Below are 12407 nucleotides of genomic sequence, written 5' to 3' on the forward strand. Positions count from 1 at the left end.
TTTCGAGGAGGTAACCGGAAGGGCCGTAAATCAAAGCATGTGAAAATACTGAATAAAAGGTCGCCAAGTTTCCTCAAATTTAGAGGATGCATCAAAAGTCCGACTTCTTATCTTGTCTAAACTTAAACAGGACGTAATGGAAGGAAGCCGCAGGGGGATCAGAACCCTTCCACTGGCTCTCCTAGCCAATAAAGTTGTAAAAGCCATCACCTGTTGAGTGGAAACAGGAATATACCCCGCTTCCAATGGAATGATCCAAAAATTTGCTGGATGATATGATGCTGGGAATTGAAAGATGGAAGAGGCGAAGGGCTGAAAATGATGTAATCTTTTAGAGGGTCAGTAGACTGCGGAGTAAAGGGAAGGAAATGAGGGACCGTAGGGAAGAAGGCAAGGATGATGGGCAGGAAGGGGCGAGAGCAGAGGTAACGGGGCCACGAAGGGACAACAGAAGGTGGGGGGGGGGGGGGAAATAGGGAATAAATAACATTAAGAGCCAAAGTTTCATATTTATTTCTATACATTTCTTATTGTAATTTACAGTTTCTATTATGTTTTGCAATGTACTGCTGCTGCCAAACAACACGTTTCACGACAAATGCCAGCTATATTAAACCTGACTCCGATTTCTAATGAAGTACAGTGACTTAGTAGCTGGAGAGTGGTGTGGTTTAAGGTGTCTACAGTGCAGTCTCCAGAGTAACGATAGCTCACTAGGACAGTTAATCTGATCAACAGATTGACCTGATATCCGTGCTAATTACACCCCCACCCCCCGTCAATGCACTGTAAACACTTTAAACCAGGGGTTCCCAACCTGGAGTAACAGAGTTGGTGCACTGAATGAAAAGGTTGAGAACCCCTGTTTTAAACCAATTTTTATAACGCTGTTTACATTGTAAATACACAGAGGCGCAGAAACAGGCCCTTCGGCCCATCCACTCCATACTAAACCACTGACCCGCACCGGGACCTCAGCCCTTCGCACCGCTACCATCCACATACCTGTCCAAGCTTCTCTTAAAACACTGACACCAAACGTGCTGGCAGTTCGGCCCACACTCTCACCACCCTCCCAGTGAAGGAGTTGCCCCTCATGTTCCCCTTGGACTTTTCACCTTTCACCCATGACCCCCTGGTTATCGCCCCATTCAACCTCAGAGGATAATCGCAAGCCGGTTTTTTCCTATCTGATAATTTTGTATACAACTATCAAATCTCCTCTCAATCTTATACAAGCTGGTATTAATGCATATTTCACTCCACTTCAACTTTATTATTTTATATAATTTTTATTCTTTATAATTACTGAATCTGTTGTGGGTTACATCCCTGACCAACACACCACAGCAAAATTCTTAAAATGTGTAATTGTATAACCAATGTTCAAATTTCAAAAGTAAATTTATTATCAAAGTACGTCTGCATCACCATATGCCAACCCGAGATTCATTCTCTTGCATGCAATACAAAAGCACAGACAGCACTCACATGAAATCTCAACTCCAGTTTGCTAGAAGAAATATGACAGAATCATTGAAAGGGCTAGACACAAAGACTGACAAACAACCAACGTGCAAAAGACAAACTGTGCAAATAGAAAATAGAACCAGCAAAACACTCCGCAGGGTTCTCAAACACCCACATTCCTTGAATGGAAGCAAGAATGTGCGTCGGTTGGCCTACAGCACAATCATTTCAAGGTGATTGTTGGAAAAGGTTTATGCGTATGTGCTAGCTATTTTCAGCCAAAGACAATAAAAGTTGACTTGACTTGAACTGTTGCAGTTTGGGGGCTTGCATGTCTCAATGACCTTGAGTCAGGGCTTTATGCTGTGGCTCTTGGTAGGGTCACCAATGCCAAAAAGGTCAAAGGGTCATCGTAGCCGTGGCTATCCCTTGAGGTCGAGGATGATGGTCTTTGTTCCGTTGATCTACTTATGGGCTCTCAAGCGGCTTATGAGTCCAGTCTTGGCTTTGAAAGTTCTTCCGCATCCAGGACAGGTGGTTCCAGACGGCAGATCGGACTTTGGTTGTTGCTGCCTCTCTTTCCATTTTCTTCTCTTTTCTTCCAATCCTGCACATCTGTCAGCTTCAAAAGTTGCTGTTCCTTCTCGGATGATGGTTTGCCAGAGTTCCCTGTCCTTGGCATTGGTTTCTCAGTTGTTGATGTCGATGTTACATTTCTTCATGTTGGCTTTTAAGACGTCTTTGAATCTCTTCTGTTGTCCGCTTCTTTTACGTCTGCCTTCTTTATGCTGGGAGTAGATTTGTTTCGGTAGACGTTCGTCTTTCATCTGAACAACATGACTGCTCCATCTTAGTTTGTTTTTGATGACGTAGGCTTCAATGCTTGTTGTTTTTGCTTCATTTAGCACACTGACGTTGGTTCTTCTAACTTCCCTGCTGATATTTAAGATGTTTCGAAGACAGCGTTGATGGAACTTTTCAAGTGCCTTCAGATGTCATCGGTATGTCGTCCAGGTTTCTGATGCATACAGGAGCGTTGGGATCACCACGGCTTTGTACACTAATATTTTGGTGTCTATTCGGATGTCATGGTCATGAAAGACTCTTGTTCAGAGACGTCCAAAAGCTGTTCCAGTGCATTTAAGACGATGTTGGATCTCGTCATTAAGGTCGACGATGGAGGAGAGGTGATTTCCAAGATATGGAAAGTGGTCCATGTTTTCTAGGGTTGTTTCGCCAAGTTGAACAGATGGTTCAATCCAATTTGTCTCAGTTGGTGACAGTTGGTAGAAGATCTGAGTCTTCTTGGGATTGACAGTAAGTCCAAGTTTCATGTATGCACGGTTGAAGGCAGTCAGAATCTGTTGTAGGTGGTTTTCTGAGAGAGCTGCAACACTGTTGTCATCTGCGTATTGGAACTCGATGAGGGATCTTATAGATGTCTTGTTTTTGGACTTGAGACTGGCAAGGCTGAAAAGTCTGCCATCTGTTTTGTAGACAATTCCGAGTCCTGGGGGTAGGTCGTCCTTGATAACGCAGATGATTGTCACAATGAAGATGGTGACCAAAGTTGAGGCAATCACGCATCCCTGTTTTACTGCTGATCTCACTTGAAAAGGCTCACAGTTACTGTTGCTGACAATGACTGTGGCAAAGAGACGTCCACCGGCCCTCCAGTTTCTGGGGTTCAGCTCACTGCTGAAACAAAATTGTCACAGAAACAGCAATGAAGAATCCGTCTACATCTGAAAGTGACGGCATTCCTGAGTCTCCACCCGGGACTTGCAAAGCTGACGGTGGTGAAAACCGAAAGGAAGCTACTGACGCGACAAAGGAAGCCCTGAACACTGCCAGAGATGGAGGACCAACATTGCTCCCCTCAAACACCAGCGGCATAACAGGCAGTAAATCAATTGTTTAAAAAAAAATGCAGTCCCTCAGCTGAATCTCTTTACCGAGTTGTTGCCTGGACTTGGTGGGGGGGGGGGGGGGGGGGCACTGTGTTACAAGGACAAGTCACATGAAATAAGACTTTATTCCCAGAACATAGGAGATTGAAGAGTGATCTGATACAGATCGATAAGATCATGAACAGCCACAGAGAAAGCGCATAGCCTTTTTCCACAGGGAAAGGGCGCTAAATTAAACAAGGGCATAGGTTAAAGCTCATAGGTGAGAGATTATAAAGGGACACCGGTGGCGGGGGGGGGGGGCTGCTTCTTCACTCAAAGGAAGGTTGTGTAGCTGGAGTGAGCAACCAGGAGTAGAGGTTGAAGCAGGCATGTTAGCAACGTTTAAAAAGCCATCCTCGATAGGTAAATGGACAGGCGAGGTTAGGAGGGCTTTGGGCCCAATGTGGGCAGATAGAACTGACTGGCTGGGCACCACAGTCAGCAGGGGACCTGCTCCTCCGCTCTCTGACAACAGCACCTGGCACCTTGTGGCCCCCTGGGAATGCCCCGCAAGGGGGGGGGGGGGCATTTGCCCACTGACATGTTTTTGAACCCACACTAATCCAGGTGTCTTGCTGAACCTCTGTGCAGGCCGCGGCCGACAAGATCGAGCCTGCAAAACAGGGTCACGACCGAATGGAATTTGTTTTCATTCTGAGAACATTCCAAAATAGATAAAGTGCAGTGAACTCCGATTAACTCCAATCTGTTTAATTGGGGCACTTGCTAGCTCGGAACAGCTCTCAAAGAGCAAAAACTAAACTGAGAAAATAGCCCGGATTCCCTTCTTGTATTTGGGACAGTGCACCACATAACTGGAACAGGAGACTGTTGTCGAACAGTTTCCAACTAGAGTCAGCTGCACGTACTCGCGTGGCTGCTAGACACCAAACCGTGCTTAGGGCCATCAAAAAAAAAAATCTTAAGAAAGAGATTAGAAAAGCTAAAAGGAGATAGGAGGTTGCTTTGGCAAGTAAGGTGAAAATAAACCCAAAGGGTTTCTACAGTTATATTAATAACAAAAGGATAGTGAGGGATAAAATTGGTCCCCCAGAGAATCAGAGTGGACAGCTATGTGTGGAGCCAAAAGAGATGGGGAAGATTTTGAATAATTTCTTTTCCATCGGTGTTCACTAAGGAGAAGGATATTGAATTGTGTAGGGTAAGGGAAACAAGTAGGGGAGTTATGGAAACTATGATGATTAAAGAAAAGGTAGTACTAGAGCTCTTAAAGGATATAAAAGTGGATAAGTCTCCAGATCCTGACAGGATATTCCATAAGACCTTGAGGGAAGTTAGTGTAGAAATAGCAGGGGCTCTGACAGAAATATTGAACAAGTTAGGTCTTTACTCTTTGGAGCACAGAAGGTTGAGGGGGGACTTGATAGAGGTATTTAAAATTATGAGGGGGGTAGATAGAGTTGACGTGGATAGGCTTTTTCCATTGAGAGTAGGGGAGATTCAAACAAGAGAACATGAGTTGAGAGTTATGGGGCAAAAGTTTAGGGGTAACACGAGGGGAAACTTCTTTATTCAGCTGTGTGGAATGAGCTTCCAGTAGAAGTGGTAGAGGCAGGTTCGGTATTGTCATTTAAGGTAAAACTGGATAGGTATATGGACAGGAAAGGGATGGAGGGTTATGGGCTGAGTGCGGGTCAGTGGGACTAGGTGAGAGTAAGCGTTCGGCATGGACTAGAAGGACCGAGATGACCTGTTTCCGTGTTGTAATTGTTATATGGTTGTACGTTATATAGTTCTTAAACGGCACCAGTTGCGGGTGTATTGTTTCCAAAAGAAAAAAGATTTTTGTCACTGATAGTTGACGGGAAGTGAGCAGCAAGACAACTCAGGCTTGGAATTGCTCTCTGCTATTTCAAGCATTCAGGCTTAGAGATGCCAGAAACGGCCAGGAGTGAAAATGAAACGATTTTCCTGCATCAACAAGTTAGCAGGGGCTCGTCAGCTCCTCCACTGTCTTGTGGCTATGCCTAATCGTGGGGGAGGCTTTGGGGCTAAACTATGAGGAACAATCCAGAGCTGGGGGTCCTATGTTGATTTCTACGCCAACCATTAACTCCTGCGACACCACTGGTGCCAAACTGTATCGGTCCTTTGAATTCATTAGCCGTGTGGACAGAGCAACAACATGCCGCCCGGGCTTGCCTATCAGACAGACAGCTGGGACACAATATCCACAGTCCACCCTGACCAACGGAGGGCCGGCATACACATGTAACTGTGTAGTATGCCTCCCAGTATGTACGTGCAATTGTTCAGTGCGTCTCCCAGTGGTTACAGCCCTTGGTATCATTTTGGAAGCATTATTTGAATAGGGGCTATCTGATTGGTTAGCTCTTATCTATGAATTTGAATCAGAGGATATAAAAATACCCAGACACACAACACTGCCATCTTTTTGCTTCTCTCTCCCTTTGCTTACAAGACCTCCAGCACTCCGTTTTTCAATTTCCTCGGTTCTATTAGCGCTTAGTAAAGTCACCGTGATTCAATGAGTCCTGTGCCTCTTTCCTGAATGCCGAGAGCAGCTAGAACTAAAAGCGGCGCTGCTGACCGTAACATCGAAACACCAAGCTGTTGGTCTCCCCTCTCGCTGGGGAAGGAGTGACCTCAGACAGGGGAGAGAGAGAGGGAGGGGGGGGGAGAGAGGGGGGGGGGAGAGAGGGAGGGGGGGGAGAGCGCGCACCTCAGGACCCACATCACCAGGTTCAGGACCAGTTATTACCCCTCAACCATCAGGAAGGAGGTACAGGAGCCTCAGGTCCCACACCACCAGGTTCAGGGACAGTTATTTCCCCTCAACCATCAGGAAGGAGGTACAGGAGCCTCAGGACCCACACCACCAGGTTCAGGGACAGTTATTTCCCCTCAACCATCAGGAAGGAGATACAGGAGCCTCAGGACCCGCACCACCAGGTTCAGAAACAGTTATTACTCCTCAACCATCAGGAAGGAGGTACAGGAGCCTCAGGTCCCACACCGCCTGGTCATGGACAGTTATTTCCCCTCAACCATCAGGAAGGAGGTCCAGGAGCCTCAGGACCCACAGCACCAGGTTCAGGAACAGTTATTACCCCCTCAACCATCAGGAAGGAGGTACAGGAGCCTCAGGACCCACACCACCAGGTTCAGGAACAGTTATTACCCCTCAACCATCAGGAAGGAGGTACAGGAGCCTCAGGACCCACACCACCAGGTTCAGGAACAGTTATTACGCCTCAACCGTCAGGAAGGAGGTACAGGAGCCTCAGGACCCACACCACCAGGTTCAGGAACAGTTATTACCCCCTCAACCATCAGGAAGGAGGTACAGGAGCCTCAGGACCCACACCACCAGGTTCAGGAACAGTTATTACCCCTCAACCATCAGGAAGGAGGTACAGGAGCCTCAGGTCCCACACCACCAGGTTCAGGGACAGTTATTTCCCCTCAACCATCAGGAAGGAGGTACAGGAGCCTCAGGACCCACACCACCAGGTTCAGGGACAGTTATTTCCCCTCAACCATCAGGAAGGAGGTACAGGAGCCTCAGGACCCACACCACCAGGTTCAGGGACAGTTATTACCCCTCAACCATCAGGAAGGAGGTCCAGGAGCCTCAGGACCCACACCACCAGGTTCAGGGACAGTTATTTCCCCTCAACCATCAGGAAGGAGGTCCAGGAGCCTCAGGACCCACACCACCAGGTTCAGGGACAGTTATCACCCCTCAACCATCAGGAAGGAGGTACAGGAGCCTCAGGACCCGCACCACCAGGTTCAGAAACAGTTATTACTCCTCAACCATCAGGAAGGAGGTACAGGAGCCTCAGGACCCGCACCACCAGGTTCAGAAACAGTTATTACTCCTCAACCATCAGGAAGGAGGTACAGGAGCCTCAGGTCCCACACCACCAGGTTCAGGAACAGTTATTACCCCTCAACCATCAGGAAGGAGGTACAGGAGCCTCAGGTCCCACACCACCAGGTTCAGGAACAGTTATTACCCCTCAACCATCAGGAAGGAGGTACAGGAGCGTCAGGACCCACACCACCAGGTTCAGGAACAGTTATTACCCCTCAACCATCAGGAAGGAGGTCCAGGAGCCTCAGGACCCACAGCACCAGGTTCAGGAACAGTTATTACCCCCTCAACCATCAGGAAGGAGGTACAGGAGCCTCAGGACCCACACCACCAGGTTCAGGAACAGTTATTACCCCTCAACCATCAGGAAGGAGGTACAGGAGCCTCAGGACCCACACCACCAGGTTCAGGAACAGTTATTACGCCTCAACCGTCAGGAAGGAGGTACAGGAGCCTCAGGACCCACACCACCAGGTTCAGGAACAGTTATTACCCCCTCAACCATCAGGAAGGAGGTACAGGAGCCTCAGGACCCACACCACCAGGTTCAGGAACAGTTATTACCCCTCAACCATCAGGAAGGAGGTACAGGAGCCTCAGGACCCACACCACCAGGTTCAGGAACAGTTATTACCCCTCAACCATCAGGAAGGAGGTACAGGAGCCTCAGGACACACACCACCAGGTTCAGGAACAGTTATTACCTCTCAACCATCAGGAAGGAGGTACAGGAGCCTCAGGACACACACCACCAGGTTCAGGGACAGTTATTACCCTCAGCCATCAGGAAGGAGGTACAGGAGCCTCAGGACCCACACCACCAGGTTCAGGGACAGTTATTACCCCCTCAACCATCAGGAAGGAGGTACAGGAGCCTCAGGACCCACACCACCAGGTTCAGGAACAGTTATTACCCCTCAACCATCAGGCTCCTGAACCAGAGGGTGATATGTTCACTCAGCCCAACACTGATCTGTTCCCACACCTGATGGACCCACTTTCAAGGGCTCTTCACCTCACGTTCTCAATATTTATTTATTTTTACTCTTTCGTATTTGCACAGCTTGTTGTAAACAGGCCCTTCCAGCCCTTTGAGCCGCACCACCCAACAACCTTAGCCTAATCACAGGACAATGTCCAATGACCAATTCACCTACCAACCGGTACGTCCTTGGACTGTGGGAGGAAACCCACGTGGTCACGGGGAGAACGTACAAACCCCTCACAGGCAGCAGCGGGAATTGACTCCCAATCGGGGGCACTAACTCCCAAGCTACCGCGCCCACCCACAAGAGACATTTAGTTCAAGTCAAATCACTTTTATTGTCATTTCGACCATAACTACTGGTACATAGTAAAAATGAGACATTTTTCAGGACCATGGTGTTACATGACACGGTACAAAAACTAGACTGGACTACGTAAAAACAACACAGAAAAAAAACTACACTAGACTACAGACCTACCCAGGACTGCATAAAGTGCACAAAACAGTGCAGGTATTACAATAAATAATAAACAGGGCAATAGGGCAGTAAGTTGGTGTCAGTCCAGACTCTGGGTATTGAGGAGTCTGATAGCTCGGGGGAAGAAACTGTTACACAGTCTGGACGTGAGAGCCCGAATGCCTCGGAGCCTTTTCCCAGACAGCAGGAGGGAGAAGAGATTGTATGAGGGGTGCGTGGGGTCCTTCATAATGCTGTTTGCTTTGCGGATGCAGCGTGTAGTGTAAATGTCCGTGATGGCAGGAAGAGAGACCCTGATGATCTTCTCAGCTGCTCAATACAACCCCTGTAGAATGTGATGAGGATGGGGGTGTGGGAGATGGACTTTCCTCAGCCTTCGCAGAAAGTAGAGACGCTGCTGGGCTTTCTTTGCTATGGAGCTGGTGTTGAGGGACCAGGTGAGATTCTCCGCCAGGCGAACACCAAGAAATCTGGTGCCCTTAACGATCTCTACTGAGGAGCTGTCGATGTTCAGCGGGGAGTGGTCACTCTGTGCCCTCCTGAAGTCAACAACCACCTCTTTTGTTTTGTTCACATTCAGAGACAAAGTTTACAAAGTACTGGTAATCAGTGCTTCTACTGCTGAAGACAAAAGGAAACCTGCGTGGGTTTCCTCCGGGTGCTCTGGTTTCCTCCCACCTTCCAAGGACGTACCAGTTAGAGTTGGCAAGTTCTGGGCATGCTCTGTTGGCTCAGAATATGCAGGCTTTCCCTCAGTGCATCTTCGGACTACGTTGGTCATCAACACTAATGAAGCATTTCACCGTTTGTTTCAACGTACATGTGACAAGCAATAGATCACGCCGTCGGACACAGGAGCAGAATTAGGCCATTCAGCCCATCAGGTCTGTTCCACCATGGCTGATTTACTATCCCTCTCAACAACACTCTCCTGCCTTCTTCCCGTAACCCTGACTAATCAAGAACCTATCAATTTCCGCTTTCAATATACCCAATGTCTTGGCCTCCACAGCTGCCTGTGAATTCCACAGATACAACACCCTCCGGCAATAAAATTCCTCCTCGTCTCTGTTCTAAATGGATGTCCCTCTTTTCGGAGGCTGTGCCCTCTGGTCCTTGACCCCCCCCCCCCCACCGTAGGAAACATCCTCAGCATATCCCCTCTATCTGGGCCTTTCGATACCCGATAGAATTCAGTTACATCTCCCCCCTCATACTTCTACGCCAGAATGCTAATCTTTATCTTCAAAATCTTGAACAGCAGCACCAAGTTTATTTTAAACTCCCTCAACATAAACAGCTCCTCCTCCTGCAGCTGATGGTGGAATTCAGAAAGGGTAGGACGAGGGAACACAAGCCGATCCTCATAGCAGGATCAGGTGGAGAGAGTGAGCAACTTCTGTGAGGGCTTAACATAGTGATGCAGCTACAAAGAAAGCTGTATTTCATCAGGAGTTGGAGGAGGTTTACAGTTTCCTTGAAAACTTCTACGGATGTACTGTGATGAGCATTCTATCCGGCTGCATCACCGTCTGGTATGGGAGGTGGGGGTGGGGGGAGAGCTATTGCTCAGGATCAAAATAAACCGCAGAGAGTTGTAAAATTAGTCAGCTCCATCGTGGGGACTGGCCTCTGCAGTATCCAGGACATCTTCAGGGAGCGGTTGCCTCACAGAGGGGAAATCCATTATAAAGGTCCCCAACCGCATATGATCGAACTCACCCTGAAAGTTCCCAACCACTCATTAAGAAGGTATTAAGTCACAAAGAAAGCAAAGCTGGAATGTGAAAGTAAGCTAGCCAATAATATTAAAGAGGATAACAAAAGTTTTTTCAGATACGTAAAGCGTTAAAGAAAGGCGAGAGTGGATATCAGACCGCCGGAAAACAATGCTGGAGAGGGAGTAATGAAGGAGAGCGAAATGGCGGACAAACTGCAAACGTTTGTAAATAAGTATCTTGCATCAATCTTCACTATGGAAAGGAGACAAGCGGAAGAAAGGAAACTACAGGCCAGTTAGCCTGGCCTCAGTGGTTGGGAAGAAGTTGGTGACGATTATTAAGGACGAGGTCTCAGGGTACTCGGAGACACATGATAAAATAGTCTGCAGTCAGCGTGGTTTCCTCAAGGGAAAATCTTGTCTGACAAACCTGTCGGAATTCTTTGAAGTTACAAGCAGGATAGACAAAGGAGAATCAGTTGACGTTGTGTACTTGGAATTTCAGAAGGCCTTTGACAAGGGACCGCACATGAGGCTGCTTAACAAACTACAAGCCCAGGGTATTACAGGGAAGATTCTAGCATGGATAAAGCTGTGGCTGACTGGCAGGAGGCAGAAAGGGGGATTAAAGGGAGCCTTCTCTGGCTGACTGGCAGAGACTCACGGTGCTCCACAGGGGTCTGTGTGGGGACCGATTCTTTTTATGTTACATGTCAGTGATTTGGATGATGGAATTAACGTTGCAAAGGTTGCAGACGATATGAAGATAGGTGGAGGGGCAGGTAGTTTTGGGGAAGTAGAGAGGCTACAGAAGGACCTCGACAAATTAGGAGAACAGGCAAAGAAATGTCAGATGGAATACAGTGTCGGGAAGTGTATGGTCATGCACTTTGGTATAATTAATGTAAGGGTTGACTATTTTCTACAAGGAGAGAAAATACGAAAATCGGAGGTGCAGAGGGACTTGGGAGTCCTTGTGCAGGATTCCCTAAAGGTTAGTTTACAGGTTGAGCATGATGAGGAAGGCTAGCATTAACTTCAAGAGGACTAAGATATATAAGCAAGGAGGTAATTTAGAAACTTTATAAAACACAAATGAGGCCTCACTTGGGGTATTTTGAGCAGGTTTGGGCCCTTAATCTTAGAAAGGATGTGCTGAAACTGGAGAGGTTTCAAAGGAGATTCACGAAAATGATAACAACATGCACAAAATGCTGGTGGAACTCAGCAGGCCAGGCAGCATCTACGGGGAGCAGCACTGTCGATGTTTCGGGCCGAGACCCTTCGTCAGGACTAATCGAAAGGAGGAAAGATACTAAGAGATTTGAAAGTAGTGGTGGGAGGGGGAAATGCGAAATGATAGAAGACCGGAGGGGTTGGGGTGAAGCTGAGAGCTGGAAAGGTGATTGGCAAAAGTGATACACAGCTGGAGAAGGGAAAGGATCATGGGACGGGAGGCCTCGGGGAGGGGGGTGAGCACCAGAGGGAGATGGAGAACAGGCAGACAAATAAATACGTCAGGGATGGGGTAAGAAGGGGGGGGGCATTAACGGAAGGTAGAGAAGTCAACGTTCATGCCATCAGGTTGGAGGCTACCCAGCCGGTATATAAGGTGTTGTTCCTCCAACCTGAGTTTGGATTCATTTTGAAAACAGAGGAGGCCGTGGATAGACATATCAGAATGGGAATGGGACGTGGAATTAAAACGTATGGCCACTGGGAGATCCTGCTTTTTCTGGCAGACCAAGTGTAGGTGTAGGGAGCACTTCTCCCTGTAGATGCTGCCTGGCCTGCAGCATTCCACCAGCATTTTGTGTGTATTGTTTGAATTTCCAGCATCTGCAGAGCTCCTCCTGTCTGCGCTTCACGAAAATGATTCCAGGATTGAATGGCTTGTCATATGAAGAATATTTAACACACACAAAATGCTGGTGGAA

General features: G+C 47.8%; 1 protein-coding gene across 14 annotated transcripts in view; it reads right to left on the minus strand.

Moving 5' to 3' along the window:
* Positions 1 to 12407, minus strand: part of smarce1 (SWI/SNF related, matrix associated, actin dependent regulator of chromatin, subfamily e, member 1) — a 163689-nt gene that overhangs the window by 127859 nt on the left and 23423 nt on the right. The window lies entirely within an intron of this gene.

Source organism: Hypanus sabinus (assembly GCF_030144855.1).
Source record: "Hypanus sabinus isolate sHypSab1 chromosome X1 unlocalized genomic scaffold, sHypSab1.hap1 SUPER_X1_unloc_7, whole genome shotgun sequence".
In the NCBI taxonomy this organism is placed as follows: domain Eukaryota; kingdom Metazoa; phylum Chordata; class Chondrichthyes; order Myliobatiformes; family Dasyatidae; genus Hypanus; species Hypanus sabinus.